Source organism: Kogia breviceps, chromosome 6, assembly GCF_026419965.1.
Source record: "Kogia breviceps isolate mKogBre1 chromosome 6, mKogBre1 haplotype 1, whole genome shotgun sequence".
Taxonomy (NCBI): Eukaryota; Metazoa; Chordata; class Mammalia; order Artiodactyla; family Physeteridae; genus Kogia; species Kogia breviceps.
This window is the reverse complement of record NC_081315.1, coordinates 85,780,272-85,796,969: the sequence shown is the minus strand read 5'-3', so window position 1 is coordinate 85,796,969 and position 16,698 is coordinate 85,780,272. Positions and strand designations below refer to the sequence as shown.

At 40.3% G+C, this 16,698-nt stretch overlaps 1 protein-coding gene across 3 annotated transcripts in view; it reads left to right on the top strand.

Annotated features, from left to right (window-relative positions):
• Window positions 1–16,698, top strand: part of C6H4orf19 (chromosome 6 C4orf19 homolog) — an 85,923-nt gene that overhangs the window by 37,829 nt on the left and 31,396 nt on the right. The gene's annotated exons all lie outside the window — the stretch shown is intronic.

The following is a 16,698-nucleotide window of genomic DNA, read 5'->3' as shown; positions in this document are numbered from 1 at the left end:
ACTTCTATTTATGTATTTGTTTGTTTTTCAAATAAAAGTTTTCATATATTTATTACTGAACCAACCTACTAGTACAGAAGCATAGAAATATTGTTTTCCCAGTAAGACTTGTCCAACTGTCCAGATAATGGTGATTTTTTTTCAGCTTGATTTAGAAAGATGCTAATGACTTTGATACAGCATAAATGGTGGCATGTCATGTGCAATTCCGTATAGGCCCAGCTTGGTCTTTCTCCATTGTCTCCTTTTGGAATCATATCTGGTTTTACTACCAGTTTTCATCTGGAACCATTGCAGAATGGGACAATTCTGCTTTTGTTTCTTGGCCAGAAATTACCTGATCTTGAAAGTCTCATGAGAAGACATGGCAAGGAATGGAGTCAACCCTCTTAATTTTTTTTTCCTACCCACTTATAGAGTCTGCCTGCCAATGCAGAGGACACGGGTTCGAGCCCTGGCCCGGAAAGATCCCACATGCCGCAATTTATTAATCTCCTTTGTAGTTTTTTTTTCCTTCTTTTTTTACATTAAGCAGTGTTCATCAGGATTCAGTCATTTCTTTAACACTACATACTTATTGCCTCTATTTTGTTATTCAGTCTCATGACCCTGTTTATTAGCTATATTGGTAATGACTCTGAAATCTTTATATTGAGCCCAAAGCTTTCTTCTGAGTTTCTGACCAATATATACTACTACCAACAGAATACCTCCCTTTGAATGTTCGTCAACCACCTTAGGTACAGAATACACCAAAGCAAAATCTTCTACCCACCCCCAAACTTGCACCTCCTTATTCCTATCATCCAGAGGTAGGATGACCATCCATCCTATTTGCCCAAAACGCTTCTAGTTGAAACCTGTTGTTCTTGCATAGTTAGTATAAGTACTGCCTTTATCCTCAAAAGTGACACAATCAGTGTTGAATTAGAAAGCTTGCATTAGGGCTGCCCTGGTGGCGCAGTGGTTGAGAGTCCGCCTGCCGATGCAGGGGGCGTGGGTTCGTGCGCCGGTCCGGGAGGATCTCACGTGCCGCGGAGCGGCTGGGCCCATGGGCCATAGCCACTGGGCCTGCGCGTCCGGAGCCTATGCTCCACAACGGGAGAGGCCACAGCAGTCAGAGGCCCGCGTACCATAAAAAAAAAAAAAAAAAAAAAAGAAATCTTGCATTAAAACTTCATCTGGGTACCACTTCAGGTAAATAATGCCTTTTAAAAAGGAGGATAAAAAGAGAATATTTTCTCTCATGAGGAGAATTTTTAAAACAAAACATACACCTTGCAACATGCTGGAGAAATTTTAAAACAAAGCAAAAAGTAAAAGCAGAAGTCTGAAAATAAAGGAAACAACCAGGAGACATTAAGAAAATGGCAAAATAAGACAAGAAGAGAGAGTCGGTGCATAGCATAAATGTAAGCAGTTTAAGCTTCTCTATTAACAGGCACAGACTCTTAGGTTGGGTCAGAAAAGAAGTAAAGGTCAATTGCTGTTCACCCAGAATAATGTGACAAACAAAATAAACAATAAAAGGAGAGGCCAAGAGAAGGCAAACAAATGCAACAGAGAGAAATCAGGGGCTGCATACTAATATCAGAAAAAAATACATTCAAAGAGAAAGAGACATACAATAATAAATATGATCTTTCAATTTTTGATCTAGGGTATAGTTTCCAACAAAAAATAAAATTATGATTTTTGTATGCCAAATAACTCGGCTTCTTCAAATACAAGTATGAAGTATAGATAAAAAAGAAATTGAAAAAGGCAAATGTGGAGGAAGAATTTCACACAACTCTCCCAGTATTCCACAGTAGTCCCTGAATCTGCAGGATAGACATAATTTTTAACATCATGCTTATTAATTCTTTCCAAAATGTGCTTTAGAAGAATATTCCCATCCAACATCATATGATACCTGCTCTCTTTATGTAGCTTATCATTGTAGTCTAAAATAAAATCTATTATGGAAATACTGCCAATAGATATATTTCATGGTTTAAAAAAACATCTGATCCAATATAGACAAATCATAAGCCAAACCTACTGCTTACCCCAAGATGACCTTTTTCATTTAAGTATGTTCCCTTTGACTGTATATGTGGTGATTTGTTGATAATAAATCTTACATTACATTTCATATACATACCCTGCTTTTTTTTTGCTTAGTCTCATACCCTGCTTTTTTAAAACTTAGTGTTACTTTCTGGGCTTCCCTGGTGGCGCAGTCGTTGAGAATCCGCCTGCCGATGCAGGGGACACGGGTTCGTGCCCTGGTCCGGGAAGATCCCACATGCCGCGGAGCAACTAAGCCCGTGAGCCGTGGCCGCTAGGCCTGCGCGTCCGGAGCCTGTGCTCCGCAACGGGAGACGCCACAACAGTGAGAGGCCTGCATACCGCAAAAAAAATAAATAAATAAATTTTAAAAATAAAAAAATAAAATAAAACTTAGTGTTACTTTCTATTTCCAATTTATGAATATATCATAATTTGTTTAAGGATAATTCTAAGTGGAGCAACTTTTTTAAAGATCTTTACTCATTGGACTTCCCTGGTGGTGCAGTGGTTGAGAGTCTGCCTGCCAATGCAGGGGACATGGGTTCAAGCCCTGGTCCAGAAAGATCCCACATGCTGTGGAGCAGCTAGGCCTGTGAGCCACAACTACTGAAGCCCACATGCCTAGAGCCTGTGCTCCGCAACAGGAGAAGCCACCACAGTGAGAAGCCCACACACCGCAACGAGAAGTGGCCCCTGCTCACTGCAACTAGAGAGAGCCCATGCACAGCAATGAAGACCCAACACAGCCAAAAATAAATAAATAAAAAGATCTTTACTCATACCTCTCTGATTCTCTGATTATGTTCTTTGTTTAGGCTCCAAGGACTAGAATTTTTGGAGCAAAAATTACTGATATTTTAAAGACTTTTTAACACTGGCTGTTATCATTAAACAAAAAGTTCAACTTACTTGACAAAAGTGTTATACAGTTATATGCATTTATTTATTTCTGTAGTTGATTAATTTTTCATGTTCATTGGCTTTAGTATTTATTCATTTCTTAATTCGTTGGCCATGTCCTTTGTTATTTTTTTATTGATATTTTTAATAAATATCCTGTTGAATTATGAACCCTTTTAAAGATAAAGATAGTAACCCTTTATCATCTGTGTCATTAATGTTGTTCCATTTGATCTTTGCAGTTTTTCACCTCTTAAGGTGAAAAATATTTACTTTTTATATAATCTGTTAATCTTTTACTTGTGTTTCTTCCAGACCTTTAGTAACTGAAAAGCCCTTCCTTATTCTTAAATTAGATAAATATTCACTTGTATTTCCCTCCAAATATTTTTGTTCTCATTTAATTCAGGATCTAACTTTTCCCTAATAACCTGTTTTCCTACCACCATTTATGAAATGATTATAAAAATTCACAGGATCTTACATGTTAAAAAGAATAAAGATTATACACACGCACACACAAATTATAACTAATATGGAATTCAGTGAAGTCACAGGATATAGAATCAACTTTAAAAAATCAGTTGCATTTCTATGTGCTAACAACAAACTATCCAAAAAGGAAATTAAGAAAACAATCCGAGTTAAAGTAGCAGCAAAAAAATAAAATACTTTATAGGAATAAGTTTAACCAAGAAGGTGAAAGACCTGTACACTGAAAACTACAAAACATTGTTGAAAGAAATAAAGAAGACAGAAATAAACAGAAAGACAGCTCATGTTCATGGATTGGAAGACTTAATATTGTTAAAGTGTCCATACTACCCAGTATGATCTACAGATTCAGTGCAATGTCTGTCAAAATCTCAATGGCATTTTTTTTTTACAGAAAAATAAAAAAAAATCCTAAAATTCATTCAGAACCACAGAAGACCCAGAATAGCCAAAGCAAACTTGAGACAGAAAAAGCTTGAGGTATCACACTTTCTGATTTCAAAATGTATTACAAAGCTACAGTAACTAAAACAGTATAGTACTAGCATTAAAAAAGATATATAGACTAATGGAACAGAATAAAAAGTCCAGAAATAAGTTTATAAATATATGGTGTCTTAGTCCATCCAGGCTGCTATAACAGAATACCATAGAATGGGTGGCTTATAAACAACAGTAATTTATTTCTTACAGTTCTGGAGGCTGGGAAATACAAGATTAAGATGTTGGGATTGAGTATTTGGTGAGATCTTGCTTCCTGGTTCATAGAGAGCTGTCTTCTTGCCATAACCTCATGTGGCATAAGGGGCAAGAGAGCTTTCTGTGGTCTCTTTTATAAAGACACTAATCCCATTCATTAGGGCATACAGACCTATAGTCTACAGCATAAGTTCAACTGATCTTTGACAAGGGTGCCAAGAGTGTACAATGAGGAAAAGACAGTTGGGAAAACTGGACATCCACATGCAAAAGAACGAAATTGGACCCTTATCTTAAACCATACACAAAAATCAAGTCAAAAATGACTAAAGATGTAAACCTAAGACCTGAAACTATAAAACTCCAAAAAGAAAACATAACAGAAAATCTTCGTGACATTGATCTTGACGATGATTTCTGGGATCTTACACCAAAAGTGCAAGAAACAAAAGCAAAAATAGACAAATGGGACTACCTCAAGCTAAAAACCTGCATGGGGGACTTCCCTGGTGGTCCAGTGGTTAAGAATCTGCCTTCCAATGCAGGGAACATGGATTCGATCCTGGTCAGGGAACTAAGATCCCACATGCTGCAGGTCAACTAAGCCACAGCTACTGAGCCTGCATGCCACAACTAGAGAGAAACCCACGCCCCACAATGGAAGATCCTGCGTGCTGCAACAAAGATCCTGCATGCCACAACTAAGACCCAACACAGCCAAAAATAAAATTAATTAATATTTTTAAAAAATTTTAAATAATAAAAGCTGCATAGCAAAAGAAATGACAGAGAGAAAGGCAACCTATGAAATGGGAGAAAATATTTGCAAACCATAAATCTGATAAGGAATTCATATTCTTTGGGGGTTTTTTAGGTAAAAATAGCTCACAACTAAACAGTACTACTTCCATAGGATAACAGTCTTCTTTATTAATTTCTTTAAATGTAAATTACACACACTATAATATGATACACTAACATTCCGTTTAATATAGTGGTTTAACCTATAAAAGTTTTTAGTATAAACAGAAAAATGAATGCGAAAAATAAGATTTCATTCTTAGATGAGAGAATTGTGGGTGACTATAAGGTGTGGTTATATAACTTTTAACTATGAGAAGCATATCAATGTATTTTTTTTTTCATTTTAAATTCAACAAATGAGCTCCTTCTCTGTATGCCAGATATTGTTGAGGACCTGGAATAACAAAAAAGGATGAGGGCATGTCCTTAAACCAGTCCTTGGACTCCTTGACTGGGCACTAGAACATAGTTTGTCCATCCCCTCCAGAGTGCCAAATATATCTGGCAACCAAAGGAAAGCTTCAGCATCAGATACTAAATGTTAGCGCAAATGAATGTAACCTGAGATTTTGCCAAACACGTTCCTTGACTTTTTGAGACTGACTTGACCAAATCTGTCATGGGAAAGTCTATCCTCTTAGAGCTTCCATTATCCTGAAGACCAGGTTACATAAATAAAGACCAGGTTAAAGAGAGAGAGAGAGAGAGAGGGCTTCCCTGGTGGCGCAGTGGTTGAGAATCCGCCTGCCGATGCAGGAGACGCTGGTTCGTGCCCCGGTCCGGGAGGATCCCACGTGCCGCGGAGCGGCTGGGCCCGTGAGCCATGGCCGCTGAGCCTGTGCGTCAGGAGCCTGTGCTCCGCAACGGGAGGGGCCACAACAGTGAGAGGCCCGCATACCGCAAAAAAAAAAAAAAAAAAAAAGAGCCCATGCAAGTGCATGCCAGCCAAGAATCCAAGACCCCTATAAGTCAGTTCTTTGCATCTCTTTTTAGAGAAGATATATCAAGGCACTGTTTTCAGTGTTCTACGGGTGTTAACACGTATACTTCTAACAGCTACATGGAATATATATTTATGGACGAAGAATTCAGGGCATAGAGAGATTAAATGATTTACCAGTCACCAAGCTAGGAAGAAATCACCTTCACAATCCTTGTATTTCTCTTTCATTCAAAGTTCCATACCCGGCCCTCCCCATTTTAGTGTTGGTTTTGTTGAGGGACTCCCCATGTTCTTCCTTGGCCCATGCTAGAGAGGATGCAAGTGACTTGGCTATGCTACCAAGATTAATATTGACTTGAGCACAAATCTCCACCAGAGTATGTAGCACTTTCCTTTTTCTCCCCACCCCCCAGTTCTCAAGCCAAGTTTAACTCCCTGAGATGGATAAATATTAACTTTGAGGTCCTCGTCACAGTACGTGCGTCACAGGCCAGAGTCTAACCAGCAGGGAACTTTAGTCTCTTCCTGTGTCTCCTCTCACATGGACAGAGGAAGACAGAAATGCAGCCTCGGGTGTTTTTCTACAAATTGGTAGATGGTTGAGCCACCTTTTTCTCCTTCATTTGGTAGTATCGGATTGTATCTTTGCAGATATGTGAATAATATATATTAATTTTTAATGATCAAATAATCAAGGGAGTTCCACTATTGATTATCAGATCTTTGTGTGTTTGTGTTCACAAGTCCAGACACGTACAAAGAGATACAAAAAACATACACGTGTGGAGGTCAAGGGACCATAGTAGTTATGTAGTCCAAGCCTCTCAATTTATTAAAAAGGAAAGTAAACACCCAAAATATTTACCAAAATATTTACCAAAATCGCATAGATGTTATTATGAAAAAGCAGTCACATGTTAGCTCTCTATATACTATTACATTTAAATTTTTTTTTATTTTCATCAAAGTTGTATATAGCAGGGTACAATTTTTAAAACCTGCTAGTTCTACGAGGTTTCATGCGAGAAAGAACAGGCCCCAGACCCCTGCTCCTTAATTCCCTCCCCAGAAAGACCACTTTCAACTCTGCCTCCGTATACCTAATGGCAAGTATTGCCACCTCCTGCATTTTCAGTTTGAGGCACCGCACATTAACTTTCACTGCTGAACATAAGGACTTAGCTCTTTATTCTCCTGGTCTATACCATGTGCAATTGCCATCCTCACAGTATAGTTATATCTCAGTTTTGATTAGAACAGTATTCAAAATTTACATTATTATGACTATATGTGCTATTCAGAAATGGGGCATATACTAAACTATTTTTTTTTATCAGCACAACTTATCCCTGGAGTTAATAATTTTCTTTTTACTTGTTTATCTATTATTGTCTGTTTGGTGTGTGTGTGTGTGTGTGTGTGTGTGTGTGTGTGTGTGTGTGTGTGTTTTATGTACTTAACATTCATTCAGTACTGAAATATTTGCCAGTTGTCTAGATATTCTCTGAAGGTGTTTCATGATTCTATCAGTTTCATATCAGGTGTTATGTCAATTATGTCAGTTTCATGCGTCTGAAGAAGTCTCTCAGAAACTGCTGACCTGCTCATCAGGACTGGTTGCCCCCTCTGCCTGATTATCTGAGGTCTTCTGCATTACCATCCAGAGTCCCTTTACTTCTCTCCTGTGTCAGAGCTATTTCCTAGACCTCATGTCTTTTTTTTTTCTTCCTTGTTTTATTCCTTCATTTTCATGGACCACATCCTACAGTAGCTCCCTAAGAAAAAGCATATGGAGGTTTAAAGTTATGTAAGAATTTGCCTGTCTAAAATGTCTGTATTCTATCAATACCTCACTTGACTGATAGCATGATTGCCTAGAGAATTCTATGTTGGAAATTATTTTCTAGCAAATTTTTTTTCTTCAGAATTTTGAAGATATTGCTCCATTGTTTCCTTATTCACAGTATGGCTGTTGACAAGTATTCTAATACCAAACACCATTCCAATTCCCAGTCCTTTATACATGTATAAAACTGTATTTTCTTCTCTGAAAGTTGGTTGAATATATTGAGAAATTTCACAATGATATTCCTCAGTGCCAGATGTTGTTGATTTTTAATCCACTGCACTGGACACTCAGTGAGCCTTTTAAATCTAGAAAATCTACCCTCCAGTTTTGGGGAATTTTCTTGAATTATTTTGTTGATGTTTCTTCTTCTGTGGGTGTTTTGTTTTACTTTCTAGATCTCCTGGAATTCCTGGATTATTTATCTGCTTTTCTTATTCTTTCTCTCCTGTTACCTATTTCTTTGTCTTTTCATTCCAGTTTCTTAATTTTAACTTAGATTCCTTCAATTGAAGATTTTATTTATGCTGTCATGTTTTTAATTCCTAAGAGGTCTTTTTTGGTTCTCTGAATGCTTTTTTTAGCAGTATCATTTTCTTGCTTCATGAGACAACGTATTTCTCTTATCTCGATGAGTTTTAAAAAAATAATTTTTGAAATTTTCTTTTTACTCCACAGTTTCTGATCTCTCCGCATTGTTTTTTTGTTTGTTTTCTTCAGCTATTTGATGATCATTAGTGTTCTCAGATATAAGAGTAAGGAACTGAAAACTGAAGTTCCGAACAAGAATGTGAGGGTGGGGGGAAGGTTGCACTTACTGATGATGCCTTTTGTTGTAATGAGCTGTCTGAGCCAGCTGTTAGGGAACTTCTAATGTCAGTGTCTTTAGGGCTTTCCTCATGTGTTGGCCAGATCCCCTAAGAAAATACCTGCAAACTCTCACCCAGAGGGTAAGGGCCTGGCTGCCCGTGTTTGTTTAGGAGATTGAGGGTGAGAAGTAGACTGGAGGAATCCTGGGATGCTTCGTGCCTATTTACTCCATCCTCCTATCTTTATATGGTCCCCACCCTGAATACCGCCTGGACATCCCCTGTTTCAGAGACCCAAGGCACCTACTGCTGCTAGAAGACAGGTGGATGAGTGGCCATGAACTCAGTGGACCTGAGAAAGCTGACCCAGAAGCTGGAAGCAGGACAGATGAGCCCCACCAGTTTTCAGGGCAGGGTCCTGCAAAGGCTCCAGGACTAGGCAGCAGCCGGCTCCTCAGGCTGAGAGGAGGCTGCGGCCAGAATGGCAGGAGTGGCTGAACTTGGTTTAACAAGCAGCTGGTACCCTACTTCCTTTTGCTACTGCAAGCATCTGGGTGGCAGCATCGCCTCCACCTCAGCAGAAGCCTGGAAATTTATCCTGCGGTGAGGGCAAAAGAGAGGGCTGTGAATTTGAGAGGTGTGCCTTTCTGGCTTGGGGTCTTTCCTAAGGGTACAGTCAGGTGTCTGGCTGTGGCTTCAGTCACTGAGGCTTGACTGGCACTGGAGGATGTACTTCCAAGGTGGGTCAGGTGGGTTCCTCCCCACAGGGCCTCTCCACTGCGTCAGTGTCCTCACAGCAGGGCAGCTGGCTTCCTTCAGAGTGAACCACCTGAGAGACCATTACAGAAGCAATTATGCCTTCTCTAATCTAACGTTGACAGTCACACATCATCATTTCTGCCATGTTTTATTGAACATGCAGCCTTGATTCAGTGTGGGAAGAGGACTGCAATAGGATGTGATACCAGGAGGTGAGGATCATGGGGTCCCAGCTGGGAAGCTGGCTACCACACCTAAAACCATTCTGTGATGACTTCTCATCTTTTACTGCGTAGTGAAGAGAGGAGTATTTTTAATGAAATGAAGGTTAAAGAGATACCCTCTTCTGAAGTGTGTCTAAGGCAAATGACTGAGGTGATATTGAGAGAGGCCAAAGCAGTAATCCCCCATGGAGAGCCCAAGAAGAGTGAATGAGCACAGTGGGTTCCAGAAGAGGGTGAGGAAGGACCCTGGGTACTAGAAAAGGAAGGAAAGGAAGGGAAAGGCCAAAGGACTTCAGCCTCTCTGATGATTCAAGGCATCCAGATTTAAGTTGGAGTAATTATAGGCACCACATTTACAGTTCCGAAATTTGTTCAGTCCAAAGAAACTAAAACAGGAGAATAGAGAGAAAGAGATTATTCATTTCAATTCTACAAACATTTGTGTGTTTCCTCTGGGATAGGAAAATAACATAAACATAACATAAAATAACATCAACATAAAATATTTACTGTTACAAGTTACCCTTTGGGTCTGTGCTAAAACTCTCCAGTTACAAGTTTCCCTTCACTTTTGTGTGTGTGTGTGTGTGTGTGTGTGTGTGTGTGTGTGTGTGTGTGTGTTTGTATTTCCTGAGCAGAGATGAAATAGTGATTTGGGGAGCCAGGTAATTATCTTTCATATAATCAAGAAATATGATTGTGACCTGGCTTGCTTGTCTTTCACTCACATTTGAAAAGTGCTTCTCTCTTAGGAAGCAGCTTCCTGATGGATCCATGTGTGTCCAGAAAAGGAGTCTTTTACAGTGATCCTGCCACCATCTTAACAATAAACAGTTATATTCAAGGCATTATTTTAGGACTTTCGTATGCCTTATCTCTAATCCTTATAATCGTGCTAGAAACAGCGTCATCCCCATTCTACAGGTGAGGAAACTGAGTAATGTCTCTGAGTCATGTGACTGTGCTGAAGTCATTTCCTCCCTCCCTAAGTGTTAATACTCTACTGAGAACCTAATGCCCGACAGCCCACTGCTGGAGATGGATTAACTCCCAGCAGGGAAAGTTGGGCCTGGGGTCACTGCTTATTGGAGGTTAGTGGTGTGTGCCTGAGGGAAAATTGTCTGAGAAATGCATTTGCCCTTCAGGCCAGAACCCTGAAACCTTGTGCTGGAGCCACCAGGACTGGCTGAGGAATTTTGGAATTTCAGAAATGTTGTGAGGTGATATGAAAAGTTAAATTCTATTAAAGTATAATTAAAGTAAAAACAAAGTTAATAAATACTCAAAACTCATCACTTCCTAATTATTTTACTGTTTTCTGTGTTCTTGAGGGTATTTACATCTATCATATCTGTGTGGTAGAAACACTCTGTAATGGTGTAAAACCGTACATCTCTCCAGCTTTGTGTTCAGGGACCTAACATTGCTAGCTTGAAATCAGCCATGACAGAAGCATTTACACCATGGGAAGTGGCGAATGCTATAAAGCCGGGCTTGATTTAATATTTGGTTGCTTGATGACACTTAAGACTATGATGAAGAAAATGTTAATGCAAGTTAAATGTAAAAGTTTGCTGAGTCTGTAGCTTTTACATGAGGATAACCCAAAAACTTCCTGGAGGAAGTTTTCTTCCAGTATTTAAAAGCTGTTGTCTGATTCAGCAAAGAACTAACTAGTCGTTAACAACCAAGTGAAATTCCAAGAAATGTGTTCCTTTATTCACTTTTGTCTAATTTATTAACTCAAATGAAAATATCAACTAACATTCAAATCAGATCTATGCTTACTGGCAAAAGAGTCTGGCAAAACTCAGTTAAAGCATTCTGTGAAAATCAGTTGTCCCTATGGAATTCGTTATAAAAAGAAACTATTGGGGTTTTGGGTTTTTTTGCGGTACGTGGGTCTCTCACTGTTGTGGGCCTCTCACTGTTGTGGCCTCTCCCATTGCGGAGCACAGGCTCCGGACGCGCAGGCTCAGTGGCCATGGCTCATGGGCGCAGCCGCTCCGCGGCACGTGGGATCCTCCCAGACCGGGGCACGAACCCGTGTCCCCTGCATCGGCAGGCGGACTCTCAACCACTGCGCCACCAGGGAAGACCCGTGCTTGCATTTGGAATACTCTTCCTGCCTCCTACCATTTTTGTCTTCAACAAGATGATTTCTACTCATTTTCCGAATCCCTATAAAGTCAGAAGTTTGTACTATTACTTATAAACTGTGTGCTACACATGCCTTATTTATAATAAACATTTTTTTTTTCTGTAGAACCAGTTGTTAAACATTGCCAGTGCAGCACTGCCTGTGGGGTATGATTGGTGTACAAATTTTGCACCTGCTAGAACCGCAGAGCAAAATTCTTGCATTCCCCCAAAGCACTGGCACAATTTTGAACATAGTTGAAATAGGAATACAATTTTTTTATCCCATTGTTAAAATAGAGAAGCTAAAAAGCATGCCAACTTCTTCTGGTGTTAAATTTTCTTCATTAGTCCACCGGCGAGAGGGATTACTGTCAAGAAATCTTCAGACTACCCCAAAGCAGGTTACAGATAAATGTCTCCTCATGAATTTTGTTGCCATGCATCCATGTACCTTTTATTGCTAATGAAGATTGTAGGATTCTTTTCCAGCTATATCTGGTTTAAGCGGCAGTATTTTTTCCCCCAAAGACAGTAAGTTAATACACGTTATGTGTTACTATATCAGGCTAAGAAAACATTAAGGATTGAAAATTTGGGAATTTAAGCCAGTCTCACATTTACTTAGTTGAGTGAATTAAAAGGTTAAGAGCTTATCAATTTCTGGTTTTGTTTTCCTTCTACCCTGTACCACTCTCTAGAAATACTCTAGAAATCTGTGGATTGTTATGCATATTTTTATATGCTCAGTTACTTAAATCTACTTTAATTGGTTTTGGACTGTTTCCACAAACTGGGTTTTCCATGTTGCACTCCACACTGTGGGAAGTGGGGCTGGCTGTTGATTTTAGCTTACAAATAAGCAAATTTCCTTTGACCAAATTTTTTCATTTTCTTTGAGCAAACTTTAATATGCAAAATTTTGAAAACTGCCCTCCTTCCTACCTTAATCTTCTGGATGTCTAATATTTATTAATGAAAAAAAAATGAAAGAAGGAAAAAAAACAATAGCTAGGGACACTTCCAATAATTGCTTACATACGATTAAGAATGCTTAAGTGGGAGAGAAAAAAATAATAACTGGGCAAGATATATCTGACTCAGGTTTGTACAGGCATCTTGATGGAGACAGATAATGCCTGCAGAGTTCTTGGTTCCCTTAGAAAAGTAGGTGGATTGCCGAGTAATGGTGGGAAATACTTACAGTGCACGTTTTCTGGGTGATTATTAGGCAGCATTTTTTTCTGGTTTTGATGTTAAGAATATGTCAGGTTCTTTATTTTCTTGGGATGTCCATTTTACCTAACTTATCAGAACTGATACTGAAAGGAAACCTTGAGGAAGATTTTGATCTCTTGGGATTTTGTTAGTTAGAAGAGAAGCAGTGTTGGTTTTTGGTATTTGTGTGTGTGTTTATCAGTGGCATTTAAGGAAGCAAGATGAAATAGGTAGTCCATACAGACGTACCTCTCTTTTTTTGTTTGTTTTTTTTTAACTTTTGAAGATCACTGCTCCAAGAAAACATACAATTTAAATACAAGGTCATTTGGCTGCAGTCTGAGCAGAATAGACAGATAATGCTTTTCCTGGAGGATGAGTGCACACACTGATGTTATAGCATCATGAAGTCTAGGAACTTAAGTCGCAAGAACCCATGTCCAGGAAGCTCCTGGGAATCCATTCTAGTGTGGCCACTGTTGGGTTGTCTTCTGAACCTCGAAGCCATTCCTTGAATTCAGCTCCCTTTAAGCAAACCATACTGCCCTGGATCTAGTAATATGAGGCCAAACGTTTAGGGCCAGCTGGTTAACACATATTTATTGAGCTTCCACTACATGCCTGGTGCCGGATTGAGCACCAGGCAGTTTCCTTATGGGATTTACATTCTAGCACAGAACAGCCTTAGAAGTGGGTGAAAATTCTTTCCTTTATTCATCTAAAATCAGTCTAATGTATGTCAAGCACTCTGCTACACACTAAGGATGCAACTGTGAAAAATTCAGAGTCTCTTGTATTGAGGTATGGCAGGTACTGTGGGAGTTCAGAACCAGGACCACCAGTCCAGCCTGGGAGATCCAGGACACTTTTATTTCTGGAAGAGGCCGAGATGTAGTGAGAAGTCAGAGTCAGCCAGATAATATGAAGAGGGCTTTCCAGGGAGGAGAGAGCTCAGGGCAGTCCCAGTAAAAACTCCCAAAGCGTGAAAGAACTGAGGATTTTTCCTCATTATCCATCCCACCACTGTTCGGGGGATATTTGCAGATGGGGCACGGGGGCCACAGTGATACCAAGAGCAGGAGAGGGAGGAACAGGAAGTGGGAAAGGGTGTCGGAAGCAGATTCCAGTGTCCCTTTTCCCCTCCCTCTGGGTCTTCCCTGAAGTGCCCTCCCACCTCTGTCCAACTCTGCTTGTTTTCCTGATCTTCTTTTAGGTCTGCCATGGGTTCCTGGTCAAAGATCAGAAAATCACTTCATTTTGATTCCACATTTGCTGTGAACTAAAGATCAGTATTTCAGCACATGTGCTTTTTCTCACAGTAACTCTGAGAGATAGGAAAGGGACATCATCATCATCATAGCCACCTTATGAAGGAGGACACTGGTGTCCTCTGCGTGAGTGACTTTTCTGGGTCCACAGTTAAATGTGGCAGTGCCAAGACCGGAGCCACCTATCCTGGGACTTTGGGTCCCAGTCAACAGAATGTGGCAGCTTCAGGGTCAGTCAGAGCTCAAATATTGGTGCTCCCACTAGCTCACTAGAGGACAAAAGGCAGATTGCTTAACCTCTTTAACCTTTGCTTTCTCCCCTAATACATGGGCTTAAAAATAGTATCTACCTCCTAAGGTGGTTGTGAGGGTTAAATGAGATAATGCACATAAAGTGCTTGATGCATAGTAAGCAGTCAGCAAATATTATAATTCCATTATGAATAATAGGTACTAAATCAGATTCTGTGGTAACAAAATTGAATGAGACACAGCACCAGCCAGAGAGACAGACATCTACATAACTGACCACAAGGCCAAGGGATAGACTCTAAGTAAGCAGTTGGCATAGATGGTTCCATTTGGAGATGGGGACCAGGGGTCCAAAAGGCTCCACAGAGCAAATTGTAGTGGCACTTTGACCCAGGAGGTAGTGAGCCCAGCTAATGAGATACAATTGTATTAGTTATCTATTGCTATGTAACAAAGTACCCCCTCCCCACCCCCTGCATTAGTAGTTTAAAACAGCAAACATTTGTTATCTCACAGGAACCCAGGCGCAGTTCAACAGGGCACCTCTGGTTCAGGGTCTCTCGTGGGGTTATAGTCAAGCTGTTGGCCAGGGCCATGTTCATCTCCAGGCTGCATATGAGCTAGAAAGCCTGCTTCCAAGCTCACTCAGATGCCCATTGGCAGGCCTCCAAAGACCCAGTGCCAAATTCACTCACATGGTTCTGGCATGGCTTGGTTCCTCCTCATCTACTTTGTTCATCCTGTAGAGCCAGACTCAGCACTTTTTCTGTAGAGGGCCAGAGAGTAAATATTTTAGGCTTTGTGGGTCATACGACATCTGTTGCGACTAGTCAACACTGCTGTGTAGCTCGAAAACAGCCATAGACAACTCATAAATGAATGGGAGTAGCTGTATTCCAGTAAAACTTTACTTAGCAAAAGCAGGTGGCCTGACCCCTGCTCTAGATCTCTACAAGGACAGCAGCATGGTGTAGCAAAAATAATACTGGCAGGGAACTTCCCTGGTGGTCCAGTGGTTAAGAATCCGCTTTCCAATTCAAGGGACGCTGATTCGATCCCTGATTAGGGATCTACAGGAGGAACAAACTAAGATCCCACGTGCTGCAGGACAACTAAGCCTGCACGCCGCAACTACTGAGCCCATGTGCTCTGAAGCCCGTGTGCCACAACTAGAGAGCCCACGTGCCACAACTGTTGAGCCCATGTGCTCTGGAGCCTGCAATCCACAACTAGAGAGCCTGTGCACCACAACGAAAGACCCCTCATGCCTCAACGAAGATCCCACGTGCCATAACTAAGACCTGACGCAGCCAAATAAATAAATAAATAAATATTTTTTTAAAATAAATTTAAAAAAATAATAGTGGCAGTCACAGCCTCTCTGGGCTGCAGTTCCCACTCTGTAACACATGTGGGCTAGAGTAATATTTTCTCAGGGCCTTCCCACCCCAAAATGCTGTGACTAACTCTAATCTTTATTCACAGCAGTTTAATAGCCATTTATTTGTTCTCATTGCCTCTCTGTACTAAGACTAATAGCTTAGCCAGGGTGTCAAAACACTTCACAAATCTCACTGTAGAATGGGAGAAATTTAGCAAGGGACAGCTTAACTGACATGTTCAAGTCCCTCCTTTAATACATGTAGTCTCAGTCAGTCGTGGCGTGTCTGGCCAGCTTGGGGCAGAGAGTGATGGCCTCTGGGCAGCAGGGCCCTTGCCTGCCTACACAAGAAAAGAGAGACCCAGGAACTGGAGGACCAGTAGCATCATAATAAAATATGCTAGTGATGGATTGCTTACCTGTGCCAATACCATGTATGTAATCCATGGGATAACAGCTCTTAGGTTCTTAAGATGCATATACTTAAAGAATCACAAATAGTGGAGTCTCTACAACAGGTACATGCGAGTTGACTCCCTGCCCCTGAAAATTTCCCTTGAAGTAATTGCACAGAAACCTGTCCCTACCTTTTCTTTTTTGCATTACACTTACAGTTAATATACAACCTGGTATTTCTAGGACAACCATAATGTCAGATCAAGGTCACTCAGAGGTTGAAAGAGGCCTGGATTACTTTCTTTTTGTTGTTTTCAAGGCAATTGATATATTAAAGAAGTAAATAATGACAAAGCAGGATTGTGAAAATTGAAGAATATTTTAAATGCTTATCTGTACAAATTTGCAATATTGCACACATGCATAAAGGTGATAAAATTTTCCTATTCTCAAGGTTAAGTATTGGTTCATAGGGAACTTCTGGTGATTTACTATGGAAACGTGGGGCTG